The sequence below is a fragment of the Nipponia nippon genome, unplaced genomic scaffold (assembly GCF_047370975.1).
Source record: "Nipponia nippon isolate SJK-2023a ecotype South Korea unplaced genomic scaffold, ASM4737097v1 scaffold_3, whole genome shotgun sequence".
Classification (NCBI taxonomy): Eukaryota; Metazoa; Chordata; class Aves; order Pelecaniformes; family Threskiornithidae; genus Nipponia; species Nipponia nippon.
In genome coordinates, this window is record NW_028262347.1 from 51,900,414 (window position 1) to 51,915,581 (window position 15,168).

The window sequence follows — 15,168 nt, forward strand, 5'->3', positions numbered from 1 at the left end:
TAAATACGATTTTCAAGAAAAAAATATTATTTTCAGCTTCCTTAGATTTCTTTCCTCCAAAACTAACAATTTCCACACCAAAAATCCTATTTCCTTTCAGAACTTCCACCTCAAAGATGTACCCATATTTAAAATTAAGAATATATTTTATAAGATTTATTAGTAATTATTTCCCCCCCCCCTTCTTATTCAGTACCAAAGTAAGTTTCTGAGCTGCTGTTTTACACATCATTTTTAGAAGAATTTAGTACAGCATATATGTTGGATATATTTAGCAGTTGAGGACCTCCTTTCCTCTCTGTACAACAGGAAGTTTCCCCTCCCATCTGCTCAGGATATTTAAAAAAACAAATAATTACAAACTGTTGTTTTTCCATCAATTCTGCAGAAAGTGACCATTATTTATGTGTAAAAACAAAAGTGAAGCTGAAACCAAGTGCCTATTTTAACCTCCATCGGTTCCCTGACATAGTCATCAAATGGTCACAAGACACCTGCTAGTACAAAGGCAGCAGCGTGGGGATGAGAGCAGCAGCCAGCCAAGGGGAAAACAACTATGGCTTTAAGCAATAGTGCCAAAGTTACACCAGTTTAAACTGTTTGTGGAGCAACAAAGTTATTCACAGGCCGCACCAGCCCAAGCTTCGTCTCCCACAGTCATGCACAAAGACTTAAGTTTTATATTTAGTTTTCAGAGCAAACATAAATAAGGTGAATGATGAAACAGTTTCACATTCTACAAGCAGACACTTAAACAATTTAGTAAGATATTTATGACAGAGCTTTAAGACTTAAGAAGGAAACAAGCCTCCTGCAAATGTAAATACTGCTGTTTATGACAACGAGATCTTGACAAAGAGAAAAAGAACAGAGGAAGCTGCTCTTGCAATAAACTAAGCACAGACTAAAAAAAAAAAAAAAAAAAGGCTTTTAATCTTCCCCAGTTAAACATGTATATGACTACAATTATTTTGGCCTACACAGAATGTTTATGAATTCTACATTTTGAAATTCAACTTTGCTTCAAGATATACAGAAAACTGGTGGAAATATAATACAATGTAATCTACTATTTCACAATTAATTATCTTCCTCTTGTATATTACTAATGAATTATTATGCTATTAATTAATCTTTTTTAAAAAAAATAAAAGCTTTCCCTAAAACCCACATACTGAATGCAGATCAACACTTAATATCTGTTCTGTATTATACATGAGAAACTATTCCAAAGCTTTACAAAGTAAATTCCCAAACTAAACGCTAATATTAATAGCTGCTTATATTTGACTTTTTTTAATTACAAAATATAATCAATTTTAAAAGTTAACATACTGTATTCATTATTTTAGAGCCTGATATAAAATGCCACATCAAGTAAACAATCATTTTTCCAAGCATCCACCCTGCGCTAATGACCCATTCTGCAGCATCTATTGTTTTCCCAATTTTCTACGAGCTACAAAAAAAATGATCAGCAATTTTCACTGGCTTTCACTTCATTAGTGGCAATGCCCAACAGCAGGCACTGAGCAGCTTTCCCGTGCTCCTTCGTGAAGGTACTTTGACGATGAGGAGCCCTCATCACACGCAGTTACGTAACGGCAACTATTTATAGTTAACCACTTGATTCACATTATCCGCCAGGTTTTAAACCATTTCATATGTAGACACTTGATCTATCATTTTAGTTCCTTAATCAAAATATCACATCGCAGCCAAGAAAAAGGTTTCAGAGAAGCCTGTCTGCAACATCAACAATGTTATACCACACAAAGTTTTTCATCTTATCAAGAGAACCAAAAGTTAATTTCACAAGGTCAGTCTTCTATAAATACACCCTGAACGATTATTTCCTCTACTTAAACTCCTGTTCAGTCAATATCCACTACTATGCATATTACTAACTTTTAAAACCACTGAAAGAAACCTTAAGTTGTGCAAAAATTACAGAACTTCTCAATGTTCTGAGACATACTGAAAAACATTGCCAGAAGAAAGCGCCCTATCAACTTTTACAATTCTTACCATACAACTTCAGTGGCTGCCATTTAACACCTCCAGGTTCTCTTAGGGAGTGTTTCAGAGCATCACATACGACTATGATCTGGTTTTACTTCTGAATATAGCAGTATTTAATGAACATCAACCTCTTCTAATGATCACCAAACGCTAACATTTTCTTTAGCCTTTGTAACGGGCTAATGGCTTTGTTAGAATTCATTTTCCTCCTAAAACACACCCTGCCTTATTGTCATAGTCTGTGACAGCATGGGTTTTCCTCATCACAGTCTTCAGCTTCCCTTATCAATCACATTCACTTAATTCAACTTCTTTACATTTTTGTAAACTGGCTTCTTTACTCCTATAGGCCACTGTAACCTTTTAACCCAAACGGTTTTCTCTCAATTACAGGACAATGGGTTTGCTGATCAGTAATATTCTTTGACAATTCTTGCTAATCCATATTTCCCAAAGATCTTTATTTCAGTGAACACCAATTAGCACCCATTACTGTAAACCTCATTAAACGTTACCTTTAATGATTGCTGTATAAAAACGTCTTGTGCGTACCTGAACAAAACGCAAACAAATCAGGATACATCCATATCAGTAAGGTAAGAGCAGGAAGTCAGAAATACTTGGAGAGACATTCCTGAAAGAAGACTAGGCAGGTTATGGCAGTTCACTATGATATAAGCATATCAGCACAGCTACATGCCTGCAAAATGCCCTAATCCACTGAGCACAGAAGAGAAAGTCATGATCTTGCCAACTTTAACACAAACTGAAAGCATGCAAGTATCCTTAGTGAAGCTAACAAAGCGCAGATGTTAAAAATCAGAGTCTATCGTGCAACTGCACCAAGCCTTGAAAACAGCAGCAGTCAAGAGAAAGGAGTACAATTACAAGGTATGGATTATAATTAAATGAAATATGATTAGAGGGCATAGAGTAACATTCACTTATGCAAGATACCTAGCAAGTCCAGCCTAAAACACAAAGACAGGCAAGAACTGTAGGTAGGAGTGTAAATGAAAGACGTCATTTTTTTTTTGTTCTGGTACAGTAACACAGCCTTGTTTATCATCATACATGCACAACTAGTTGTTCCAGAGAAGATTAAAAAAAAAATAAGGAAGAAGGGTCATAATCAAAACCTAGGATAAAACCGTTCTTCAGCTTACTATATTTTCAAGTTATTACAGAAGCAAGGAGAAAATTGTCCTGAAATTCACAGAAGCCTTTTAAAAATGTTATAAAGTTGGTATTCTCCCTTTTCTTAAAATCATTGTTTAATTCTGCCCCACATGAAAAATTAAAATGTGATTTGACAGTTATTTCTTCTGCTGCTGCTGTATTTTTTGACGATGTTACTCACACATTTCTTTTTTCTCTCTTTATAACATTCATGCTTACACACAGCACCTCGTGATAACCTGATGTTCCCTACTGAAAGAAATTTCTAATCCTTTAAAAACAGGCACTAGACCACAAAAGCCCAAATAATGCAGTAAAGCATAGAGTTGTTATTTCCAGTATCAGTGTGTCTATGGTATTTTATAATACAGTCAGGCACAGGGTATAATTATCTCCAAGGAAGTGGCAAAAGCCTTATTACCCGAGGACTGATGTATCAAAAGCTGGCCTGATGTAAATTACCTGATCTATGCATCCATTAAGGTTATTGTTTTCCATATAACCAGATCACAGAACTGAAGGAGAACTTTTTTTTTTTTGTAATGTTCTTGTGCTCCAAGTTGGCAAACTAGCTCAAGTTCCAGTTTTATTCCTTGTGACTATCAACATCAGTGGTTAAACGCTCAAGGTTTAAACTGCTGTTTGCAGATGTTCTAATTAGCCAGTTCTACTGAACTCTGGAGTTGTCATCTCTGCTAAAAGAAGCCCAGGAAACCAACAACTCTGGAAGAACTGCAAATCCATCAGGTTAGTTAAGAGTGAGCATGTATGGATTTGTATTGGATACAGAATTCTAACTACTCATTTGGCTAAACAAGCATTAACTCTCACTCTTCAGAGAAACAGTTGTCAAAAGTACATCACAACTCTTCACAAAATACACAGGAAAAAGAAAGCATTCCACATCATTAATGGGCATTTCTGGGAATCTCGTATTTCTGGAGTGAGCAGTATCTGTTCTTCCCCACATAATGGGGAAAAATGTTACTAGGCTCCAAAAGGTATACACAGCAAGATAGCAAACATTTGTAAAGTTCTTTTAAAATAGTCTTAGATTTCTTAAAGGTTTTTCATAAGTAAATTAAAACTATTGTCTAGTGATCAAAACATTTCAATATAAAATGCTTTCACCTCTAACATGCAAGTAAGATAGTCTCTACATCAGCATGTGAGCAGGCATGAGAAAAAATTTCCAGTTCTTACACTCAGAAGGAGAAAGTCATTGCTACAATTATGTGCAATGCAAAAAAAGACAATGATCAGAAGCTGGTGATCAAGACAATGATCACTGGTTTAGTTTGTTCTTTAGATGTGAAGCATAACTGTGAAGTAAAAATTTGGCATTTAAAAAGCATTTTTACAAGCTAAAGTTGTGAAGTACTGTTTTAGATCAGATTCTGAAATGCCACTGATTACAGTGGTGCCCAGCTGCCTCAGTAAATACGTATTCAGAGCTTGCTGTAAAAATAAAAAAAAGCCCCAGGCATTAAAAAGCATGCAGCTAAGAACTCAAGATACCCATAACTTCAGAACTGTAAGCAACACTTAGTGAGTTTACAAAAGGTGAGTTTACGCTAGAAAAGCTTTATTATTACTGAGCCTAATTTTTAGACATGATCTTGTCCATTTTCACATTGCACCAGATTACACATTCAATAAGGACACAACTAGTATATACGCCTTTTTAAAAAACGGCTGATTAGCTTTCTTGGCCAACAAAATAGAAGCTGATCAGTACATGAAATATCAATAGCTTCCATTAAATGTGAAAGGAAGGTAAAGAGGAAATTCCCGGTAAGATTTCAATACAGACTGTTCATTGAATCAGTCTCCAATGAAGCCTTTCCCGATTGCACTTTTTAGGTGCAATTACTCAAATATACTGTACTGAACCAAAACTTATTAAGACTAGAGAAACATTCTTTTTTTTTTTTTCCTTCTACCAGCAGGTAGTCATTTAAGAATTCAGAAGACTTTGTATGTTAGTAAGCCATTAAAAAAATTCTGCGTAGTTTTACTGCAAGAGCTCCACGTTGTAACAATAACACAGGCATACAGAACATATTAACATCCATGTCATAAGCTATATCATATTTTCACGCTGCAGTGTTAGGTAGAAACTGAAGCCAGAGCCATTCAGGAGAAAAACACAGCCCTGTTCTGGTTTTCAGTTATTCTCAATCTAATTATATTTGGAATTAGAAATCAAGTATTTCACTACACATTAGTAGCATTTTACACATTAAAAAGATCAATTAATGCACTACATCCTTAGCCAAGCTCAAAATGACTCGCCACTTTCACTATAATTTCCTTCAGACAACACAGGCTCCAATTTGCAAACTCCTTGGTATGGATGTAGGCAGACCCCACCTACTGATCTGTGTAGAGCTCCATCCCAGCTAAACAGAGGGCTACACCACACAATATGCAAATGCCAGGTATGAACTTCACTGCATTATCCTTACTAAAGATTTTTGTAAGCCAGACTCATTATTGTCAAAGCAGTATTTAAATAACGCCATCAAAAAAGATGCTTTCATCTTTCAAATTTAAGTGGCCCTTTTAATGCCAAGTTAAGATTATAATGGTTTCTCTATGTTGGAGAAGTAAATTCAGTTTGTTCTTTCAAGTATAGATTATTTTTAAGGAAATTTTTCACTATGCATTTCAAACATATGATTTCATGTTTTCATAACTGTTGCTTTTGTGTTAATTATTCAAAATGAGTCTCTCTCACATCTCTTATTGAAGTGCAGATATAAATAACAAGAGCTGCATATGAGGATACAGAATTCCTACAACAAAGCAATACGGCAGTTTATTTAACATCTTAAGCACATAAAATACCATATCGCCTGCTTCACTTTTAGCCAAGTCTAGTAAGAAAACAAACCTGACTTTAGTACTAATTCTAATTTCACAAATGTTTTCTTCTGTCCCACATCTTCAGAGTATTTAACCTTTGGTCATCTAGTTTCCAGTTCAATTAATACAATTAAAAAAAAGGGGGGGGGGGGCAGGAATGGAAGAATGTCAAACCAGGCTTCCTCTCCTCATATCTATGCCACGATAGCTACAAGAAAGTTGCTATTGATCTTCTGTTAAATTACAAAAAGAAAAAAAACACATAAATTATTCACCAAAATTTAAAAAAAAAAACAAAACAGGTGCTTTTTAAATTATTTAGTTTGGATTACAATATACCTCAGCCCTTTTCCCTCACAACTGATAACCACCATTAGCAAAGTGCCAAAGACGGCAATGAGTTTAAAGCAACTCCAGCCAGCTACCAAAATTGTTGCAGAAGAGACAAAGGGGATCAAGGTCAGCGTCCTTCCAACACAGCAGCTAATCCACTCCTATGAACACGGTATTGGAACCGGCGGGTGCAGCAAATTTCCATGAAATATAAAATATACTTAACGCCATCTAATTTCCCCCGTCCTTGCGAGGGAAGAACCATTTTGCTCTCACTGGCCCCAGGCCGTTACCTGTCTCGGGGAGGAAGGGGAGGGAGAAAAGCAGCGCACAGAAGTTGAGGGTCAGCAAACGTTCGCCTCCCCTGTCATCTACGAACTCGCGGCTCAGGGCGCAACGGCTCTTACACCGCGCACGGAAACCTTACGTATTTCGGGTGTGCGTGTGGGGGGCAGGCCTGCAATAGAGGCGAATGTGTCATACGTGCGGAGGCTGCGAGGAGAAGAGCTGTCAGGAGAAAGCAGCCTCGTTTGAAGGGGAGGAGGCGGTGGGGAAAGGACAGTTACGAGCGCAGGATCGCCGAAAAACCCGGCGGTGCTCACCGGCTGCGAGCCCGGGCTCACCCCTCCGGCCCGGCTTCCCTCGGCTCCCCCCGCAGACGGGGCTCAGCCCCCCGCAGCAGCCCCGGCCCCGCGCAGCCGCTCCCAGCCGCCAAGGGGCGGCGGAAATCCCCCCCGGCCCGGCCCGGCCCAGCCCGGGGGGGCAGAGCGGCCCTGCCGGCCCCGGCCCCGGCCCCCGCGGGCGCCCCGAGCAGCCCCTCGGCCCTCTCGCGGGGCGCCCCCCGCCCCCGCTCCCATCACCCTCCCCCTTCCCCTGGGCCGCCTCTGCACCTCGCCCCCCCGCGACGTCCCACGGACACGCAAGCCCAGGGCCCCCCGCGGCCCGGGCCCCAGCCCCGCGAGCCGGACCCGCACCCCGGGGCCGGGAGACAATGAGCGGCCACAACTCACCAGCAGCGCCGGAGCTCCGTGGGTCCGGGGGCGGTTCCTCTCCCCCTTCTCCTTCCCCTCCTCCTCCGCCCAGGAGCGGTATCCGGCCGCCGGGAGCCGAGCCCCCCTCCCCTCGCTTCCCCGAGAGCCGCCGCCTCCGCCGGGCCGCCGGCCGCGCTCCCCTCCCCGAGGAAAGTCACTTTATTCCCCGCTCCAACATGGCTGCTTCCCCCGCCGCCGCCGCAGCCTTCGCCTTGCCGCGGCTCCCCGGCGCCGGAGAGCGGCCGCAGGCCGTTGCTCGGGAGCCGCCCGCCCGGCCGCAGGCGGTGCCAAGAGCGGCCCGGGTGGCCTCACGTCAGCCGGGGCGTGCGCGGGGAAGGGAAGGGCCGGGCCGGGCCGGGCCGAGCCGAGCCGAGCCGAGCCGAGCCGGGCTGCGCGTCCCCGCTGCGGGCTGACGCCTCCGCCCGCTCGCAGCGCGGAGGCTCGCACTGAGACAGCCCCGCCGGCAGCCGGAGCGCAGGAGGGGCCGCGGGGGAGGCCCGGGCGCCGGCGACACCTAGCGGCCGCGGCGGCCCCGACGCCGGCTGAGCCGGTGGCTGCCGCGGAGCGGGGCGGCCCGGCGGGGGGGGCGGAGGGCGGAGCGCGGGGCCCGCGCCGCCGGGAATGCCCGGGGCGGCGGAGGGGGCCCTGCTGCCGCAGCCCTTCCCCGGGCCGCCCTCCCCGCGGGGGAGCGCCGAGCCGAGGGGGGCGCTGCTGCCGCCGCCTCGGCGGCCCTGCGCAGCCGCCGCCTCCCGCGGGAGGAAGCGGATCGCCCCGGCAGAGGCTCCGCAGGCCCGGGAGGCCGCCCCCAGGCCCTGCCCGCCGCTGGTCGTCTGGGGGGAGTCCCCCCGAGCCGTTTCGGGAGGGCAGCGTGGGAAGGGGCGTTTGCTCGCTTCATGTTTTCCGGCTCCTGGCGGTGTTTCCTCTTGGGTTCGCGGGTGATTTAGCTCGTCTCTGAGGTGGCAGGCATCCCCCCGCTCCCACCGCCCCGGCTGACAATTCAGTAACTGAAGTTAAGGGAAGCCATGTGGCTTTTTATGATCGATTTCTAACTCAGTAGCTACAAAAACATCCTTTCCATGTTTATTCTTGTGGTATTTTCTTTCCTTTGTCTCCTGCATTCGCGGTCCCTGTACCATCCTTTTTGTCTTCCTTGCGGTCGCTCTGCCAGCGCCAACTGCACTTCCTTCCCGTGCTTGGAATCTTTTTCCTGTCAAAGTGATCGGGTTTGCATTCCCTCGCTTCTCAGCCCTTTCCATCCCTGGATGTCTTAGGCTTTGTGTCCTACTAAACAAGACCTAAAAGCTAAAAACTAGTGAGCCAGTTACTCTGCGCTATCTGTTGTTTTCATATTTCCACCACGCAAAGTATAACAAGAATCTTAAGTGATTTTAGTGACACGGGTTTGAACTTCAACTACCACGTCACAGGTACGCTTAGGGCAGAATTTGGCAAATTGGTTTTTTTCGCTTTTGCACACCCGCTGACCCTCACTGCCTGCCTGCTCACTCTCTCTTACTTTGTTGGCTAAAGTTCAGTGTCACGACCACAGGACCTTTTCCCGAAATGCGTCTGCCGTTGTGGTGCAGACTGGGGTTACTGACTGACTATGCCCTCAGGCCATGTCATGGGCTCCTTAAGAGGAACGAACTCACAGGTCTTGGGAGTCTTTGCTTTGCCACACTCCTGTGTGTGCTGAGGGAGGCCAAAGCTCCATCGCTCCGCAGGCGGGTCTGTGCTATGCTGCGTCTAGCTGGAGACCAGAGTGTATGTTAATTTGCAGCAGCAGCAAGCTCCTGATCTTGAGGAACATCATGTGCTGCTTATTCTAGCCAGTCCTTCTTCACGGCAGGGCCAAGTGGGAGCTGCCTTTGCAGGAGCAGTGCCAGCTGAAAATTCCCCTGCTTCCAGCTCTGTTGCACCCTTCCAGCAGCACAAGCAGACCAGAACACAGACGCGTATGTTTCCCAGTAAACAGAAGTCACTTGCTGTTGCCTAAAAAAGGAGTGCAAGCACGAAACCGCTTCTGACATGCACACAAATTCACTTTGCTGATGCTGATGTAGACTTTTGGTGAAATCAGTTTAGGATAAGAAGCAGTAAATATGACTCAGAAACAAACTTGCTGTTTATAGAGACAAAACATGATTACTGAGGTCTTTTTGAAATGTTTTCAAGACGTAGGATAGCTACCTTACCTTTGCAAAACTTGTGGGATTTTTAATAACACAGAGAAAGCAGACATTCAAGCTTTGAGCTTCCTGGTAATGCAAAGATATCCCTTACAGATCTTCTTTAAAGCTCAGGACCTACCAGTTTTTGCTAGACCTACCAGTTCTCCTGATCTTTGAATGCTAACAAGATGATGTGTGTTTTGTTTTCCCTTATTCAATTTGAAGGCTATTTTCGGTAAGTAATACCATTATAAATGATTGTGTGCAAGTTTGTCATTACACACATGATTTGTAAAACAAGTTCTTGAGACAGCGCAGCAATGAGTGCATTTATTGCAGCACGTCCAAGTAAATTATGTTCCATAAATGAAGGGGAGAAGGTGGGTTGGAAGTTTATGAAGCCGTGTTTTTGTTTTCAAGTATTAAAAATATTAGTAAAATATGCTTGGTTTACTTTATACATATTCATGTCTGCCATTGATACTTCTGTTATGACAGGAAAAGTAATTATGAGGAACAAAAGAAGAAACTTAAAAAATGAGCAGTTAGGATGAGTCACCCAAGAAATAAGGGGTCAACACTGATTGCAGTGCAATGAGAATATTTGAAGGTTTTCCACTCGTAATGGGGAGAATAATGAGTTGTTAAGAGGGAAGAGTCTGTAACAGTGTAACACTTGATATCCATTTGGCCTTTGTATCTACCACTACCTGGTGCCCTCAGAGAAAGATTTGCACATCTGGGCAAAAGACAGTACAGAAGCAAGACAGAGTGACAGACATAAGTTTGAAACGTAGACACTGATTTTGATTAATTTAACCCATGAGTCTGGTTTTATAACTATAGCTATTGATTTGCTTTATTATTTAGTGGAATATGTAGCAATCAATCATATTTCCATCTAGCTGACCATGATTATTAATATTTTAAACTAGTTTTAAGATGGATTGGCTGGTGAGTGCAATAGGTCTGCTCTGTAAGCCAGTGAGAACGGCATATGCCCAGGTTACACGGAATGAATTATTGCCACTGGACGATCTGACGAACTCTACATCAGCCATTAGAATGTAAGTCCAGCAATAGGAATACAGTGCTGTCAGGGGACCAAGATTTCTTGCTTTGAATATGAATACACTGGCTTTGCCTCTGCATTTATTGAACAGAAGGACATAGTTATTTTGTGACAGTGAAAGTGTAGGAGTTACATCAGTGAAGTTCATATAATGGTAGAGGGAAGCCTTACAGAAACGTATGTATTTTTGACACAGTGTATGTGGAAAGCAGTTACTTTCCTGCCAAGAGCCAAGTTGAGGATTCTGTGTTGCAGCAGCAGGAGTCAGCGACCTCGCAACCAGCCAGCAGTGTGGGAAAGCATTGGGCTGAACTATAAGGGATGTGTTCATTTGCAGGGGAAGGACCGAAAGTCTTGGCAGGTAATTAAAAGGGGAAATGATTTTCAAATACAATATTTTGTTTTGAAATGCAATTGTCTGTTTCTATTGGATGCCAAAAATTTCTGAAGAATGCAATATCCTCTAACTAATTGTATCTGTGCTCTGAGAGAAGAAACAGAGCTATTGTTCTGCTCACAGCACGAGCTATTTATATGTTAGCCTGTGTAGCACTCCTTTCTGTAATGATCATCTTCCACCTACGCAAAACTCCAATCCATTTAAAATAATCAAATTAAGATAGTTTCTTGTTTTCTTATACCAAGCCAGTATTCATATAAAGTGTTTTCCAGGTCACTTGGATTTAGTACAACGTAATACTTGCAGGCCTCTAGACTAAAAAAAAAAATTCTCTAACGTCACTGGAAGACCAAACCCTTTCCTCTTTGAATGAATGGAAGCAGGCAGTAGCAACAAGGTGGTCATCCTTGCAAGAAACAAAAAGCTATATACTTCTGCTAACAAGAACTGTAGCCATTTCTAATGTCGAGTAACTGATAACTGGTCATTGACTTCGTTGCACTATATATTTCAGACAGAAACAGGGAAAGCTACTATTTGGTCTTTGTTCTGGCTAATATAAATGAAGTCTTTCCATTGACTTCAGCAAGAGTCAGGTTAATCCTTTTAGAAGGAAGTTAATAGCACGGAGAGAGACTCCTTCTGTACATTTCTGCCCTGGCTTGCAAACAAATGGCTAGACACTCCTTTATTTCTCTGCTACTGCTCTGAAAGGCAGGACATCCGGCTTTTCTAAAGCAAAGATATTAGGCCTACCCCAAGCCAGTACAATTATCATACTCAGATAGGAAATGGTGAGGTATTTTCTGTAGATTGTCTAAAAATGAGGTTTCTGCAGTAGAAGATAGGTCACTATGAACCTCTGGCCTAGTGAAATTTTTTTTTTTATATTTTGTTTCCATTTTGTGTTGGAGACTAAAACCAGTGAAAAGAATTTGAGTGAAACAATGAAGATCTGCAGGTAATGAAAGCTGGTCCCTTGTGTATGCACACCTCTGCTGCTTCTCCTTTTTGAGTACCATTCAGGGATACACTTCTCCCTTTATGAAACAGAAATCTGAAACGGGGAAGAGGCTCCTATTCTTCTCCTCTGTTTCTTTCATGCAGGTTCAGTGTGTTGGACAGAATAGCAAGCATCTCTTTCTCTTCTTCATTGCAAGTAAATTGCTTCATAGAAATTTGCAGTCATTACTCACTGAATTGATTAGAAATGCCATCAGCGAGTCTCAGAACATTTGTACTGTTGCCAATGCAAAGTACTTAGTGGATTTGAAAATAAGGCACAAAATACACCGAGACTCCTGCAGTTACAAGATTAGAGGTGTCAAACTTCTGATTTTTTCCTCATCATAATGGTTGCTCTCTCCAGAGTGTTTTAGGGCTTAAGTGAAATCACTTTCAGTCATGACAGCTGGTTACTTTCCTGTAATCCTGTTACATAAAAATGAAGTTTATTCTAGCAAAGACAGTATTTGTTCCAGCAAAGATGAAACCAGATCATTCTCAAATTTATGTTTTTAAGGCTGGACAGGAAGGTGTGGAGAGACATGGGAATAAAAGAAGTGGGACGGGAGCTAAAATCCGATGTAGAGAATCTGAAGACTATGAGAAAGGGCACATGAAAATAGAACCAGTATACGTAGTGGATATTGGAGACAAAATGAAGTACAGGAAATCTGGGGACAGAATGAAGTGGGTTGAGGGAAACATAGGCTACTGTAGGGAGGACTGAGTACTGCACACATTGTTCTGTGCGCTGCAAGTCAAGGGTATACGATGTATTGTTGATGCGCAGAGAATTCCTTATATATTCCAGAGATCCCTGTGCATGCTCATATCAACTACGTTTTGGAGTTTTTTGTGCACTGGCAGCTGGCTGTCAGGACTGCTTTCAAATTTATAATGGTAGCTTTTGAGATGTCAGTGGGAGATAGTCTGTACAAAACAAGCACTAAGGTAAGAGAAGGGGGACAGGAGGAGGGCTGGGATGGATGAAAGAGAATGCGAGAGAGAAGATGTGGAAAGAGAATGCGGGAAATTAGGAGGTAAGTCGATGTAGGGCTTTACCTGGCAGTCTAGGCCAGAGGCTTTTACTGTCATAATCTTAGCAACACTAACTATGCGGGGTAGATAGGAGGAATTAAGATGTTACTTTTTGATACATTAGTGCCCCAGCTAGTTGCCCTACCCTTCTGCTGAAAGTTGTTACACCCTGAGGGAGAGGAGAAGGGAACCGTACCCGTTTCCCTGTACAGTGTGGCAATTAGCTTTAACCACCAGTGAGGACACTGAGGCAGGTGAGTCAGATGCCTGTAGTTTCTTCTGCCGCACCTCCTCCCAGGACGGTACCCTCTGGCAGATGGGAGGGACAAAGCGCTGTGGTCTGTAATTTTTTTTTAAATCAGCACAGCCAGATCAGTCAGGCTTCTTTTAACTAATTTTTGCTGTCCTATGAATCCTCCTGGTTTAGGCAGCCATGTGTATATTCGTATGTTGGTGCTAGATTTGGAAGACTGCAGCCACATGAGAGAGAAAAAAGGGTGGCATAAAAAGAGAAGGGTATAGATGGCAGCTCCTACCTACCTGCTCATGGAAAGAAACGCTTCCTCTTAGGTGCCAGTGAGAAACTTTACATTTCTGCATGTGCATTTAAGGTTGAACTTTGATCCTGAGCTGGCTTTCTTATGAAGAACTGAAAAAAAAAGACAATTCCTTAAACTAATATGTAACATATGGAATATTTCTGACACTGAAAAAATCAACATGCATCTTCAAATGAGATTAATAATTTCTACAGATGTAAAGATAAAAAGAGGTCACTCATAAATTCCAATTGGTTTAATTGTGGAATTCCTCACTGATTTCTTTTTGTGTAGCTTCTTGTTATTTTCTTTGCCAAATCATTGATTGATCAACCAAACTGTTCTCTAAGTCAAGCACAGCATTTTTCAAGGTCTGTTTCAGCACAGTATAAAATAATTAGAGCTATAAACAAGAAAGAAGCAGGAATGCCACAAACCCCCACATATCTATTACTTGTCATCTGTAGAGTCTAGCTGTTACCACAGAAGCATGTTAAAATTAAATGCTGAGCTTTATTTAACATACTTATTTGTTCTCTCCTTCTTTGCCTTTACTGTTCTTATTTCAAAGCTCTTTTGTTCACTTCACAACATGGCATATTCATGGCCATGTAGATACTTATAATCCACAATAAATTGCTGTACAATTATACTTAGCTTTTAAAAACAAACAAATGTTCAGCTGGAGCTTTTGTAGCTACTACATAGGTGGCTGTTACAGTTACTTAAGTATTTTGCAGGGCAGATATTAATTTATATCAGTTTGTAGACCATACAGAATTTAGGATAAGTGTCTATTAGAAATTAAAAAGAAAAATAATAAAAAAGAGGACGGAAATATGTACTTGAAATTCAATATTAGCGTGATTTCATATCATTAGCATTCTCATGCAATATTTTGTTTTAAAAATTAATTTACCTTTTTTATAATACATCAAAATGGTTTGTTTTGCCCACCAATAAGCTCTCCATAGAAACAGTCGTATCTTAGTAACATGCCAAGAATAGAGTTCAGGGAATACACTGCATCCGTGTATACTACCCTTAAAGAGACATTTGTAGTTGTTAAAGGGAATATGAGAGTAGTCCTTCTGCAGTTGTAGTGGGCATAACACTGCAACACAACATGTCTTGGTGCTTCCTAGATTGATCTCCTTGCACGTGAGATACAGGTCACTTCCACCTGCAGTATTCCTTGGCCTTCGTAGGAACATATCAGCAAAGATGTCAGACTGCTGTCCATTACAGCTGGGGTTTTATTTTTTGGTTTTGTTTTAATTGGATACTAGCCCATGAACTACACAAACACTTTTTGCTTTTGGCCATTGTCAACTGAATTCAAAACTGTTTTGGCTACTGCCCCTGATTTTTTTTCCTGGTCTTTCTACATAGAAAAATCTTGAAAACCTTATTGCTGGTGTCACCTCATGTGAATCTGTAGTTGCTCTGCTGTGCACTCCTTTTCCACCATGTCAGAGTCCAGCTGGATGACTCCAGACGACCCTAGCTT

The 15,168-nt window shown here is 42.3% G+C and overlaps 1 protein-coding gene across 5 annotated transcripts in view; it reads right to left on the minus strand.

The window, feature by feature from the left end:
* The window catches only part of CDK17 (cyclin dependent kinase 17), a 95,110-nt gene extending 87,227 nt beyond the window's left edge, over nucleotides 1-7,883 (minus strand). For 2 of the 5 annotated variants that reach the window (XM_087764616.1, XM_087764610.1), the window contains exon 1: nucleotides 7,413-7,882. The gene's annotated coding sequence lies outside the window, so the exon portion shown is untranslated. Of the gene's footprint in view, nucleotides 1-6,695; nucleotides 6,860-7,412 lie in introns of all 5 variants that reach the window. The other 3 variants (XM_087764611.1, XM_087764612.1, XM_087764614.1) reach the window with 3 other exon arrangements.
* Nucleotides 7,884-15,168: the final 7,285 nt, after the last annotated feature.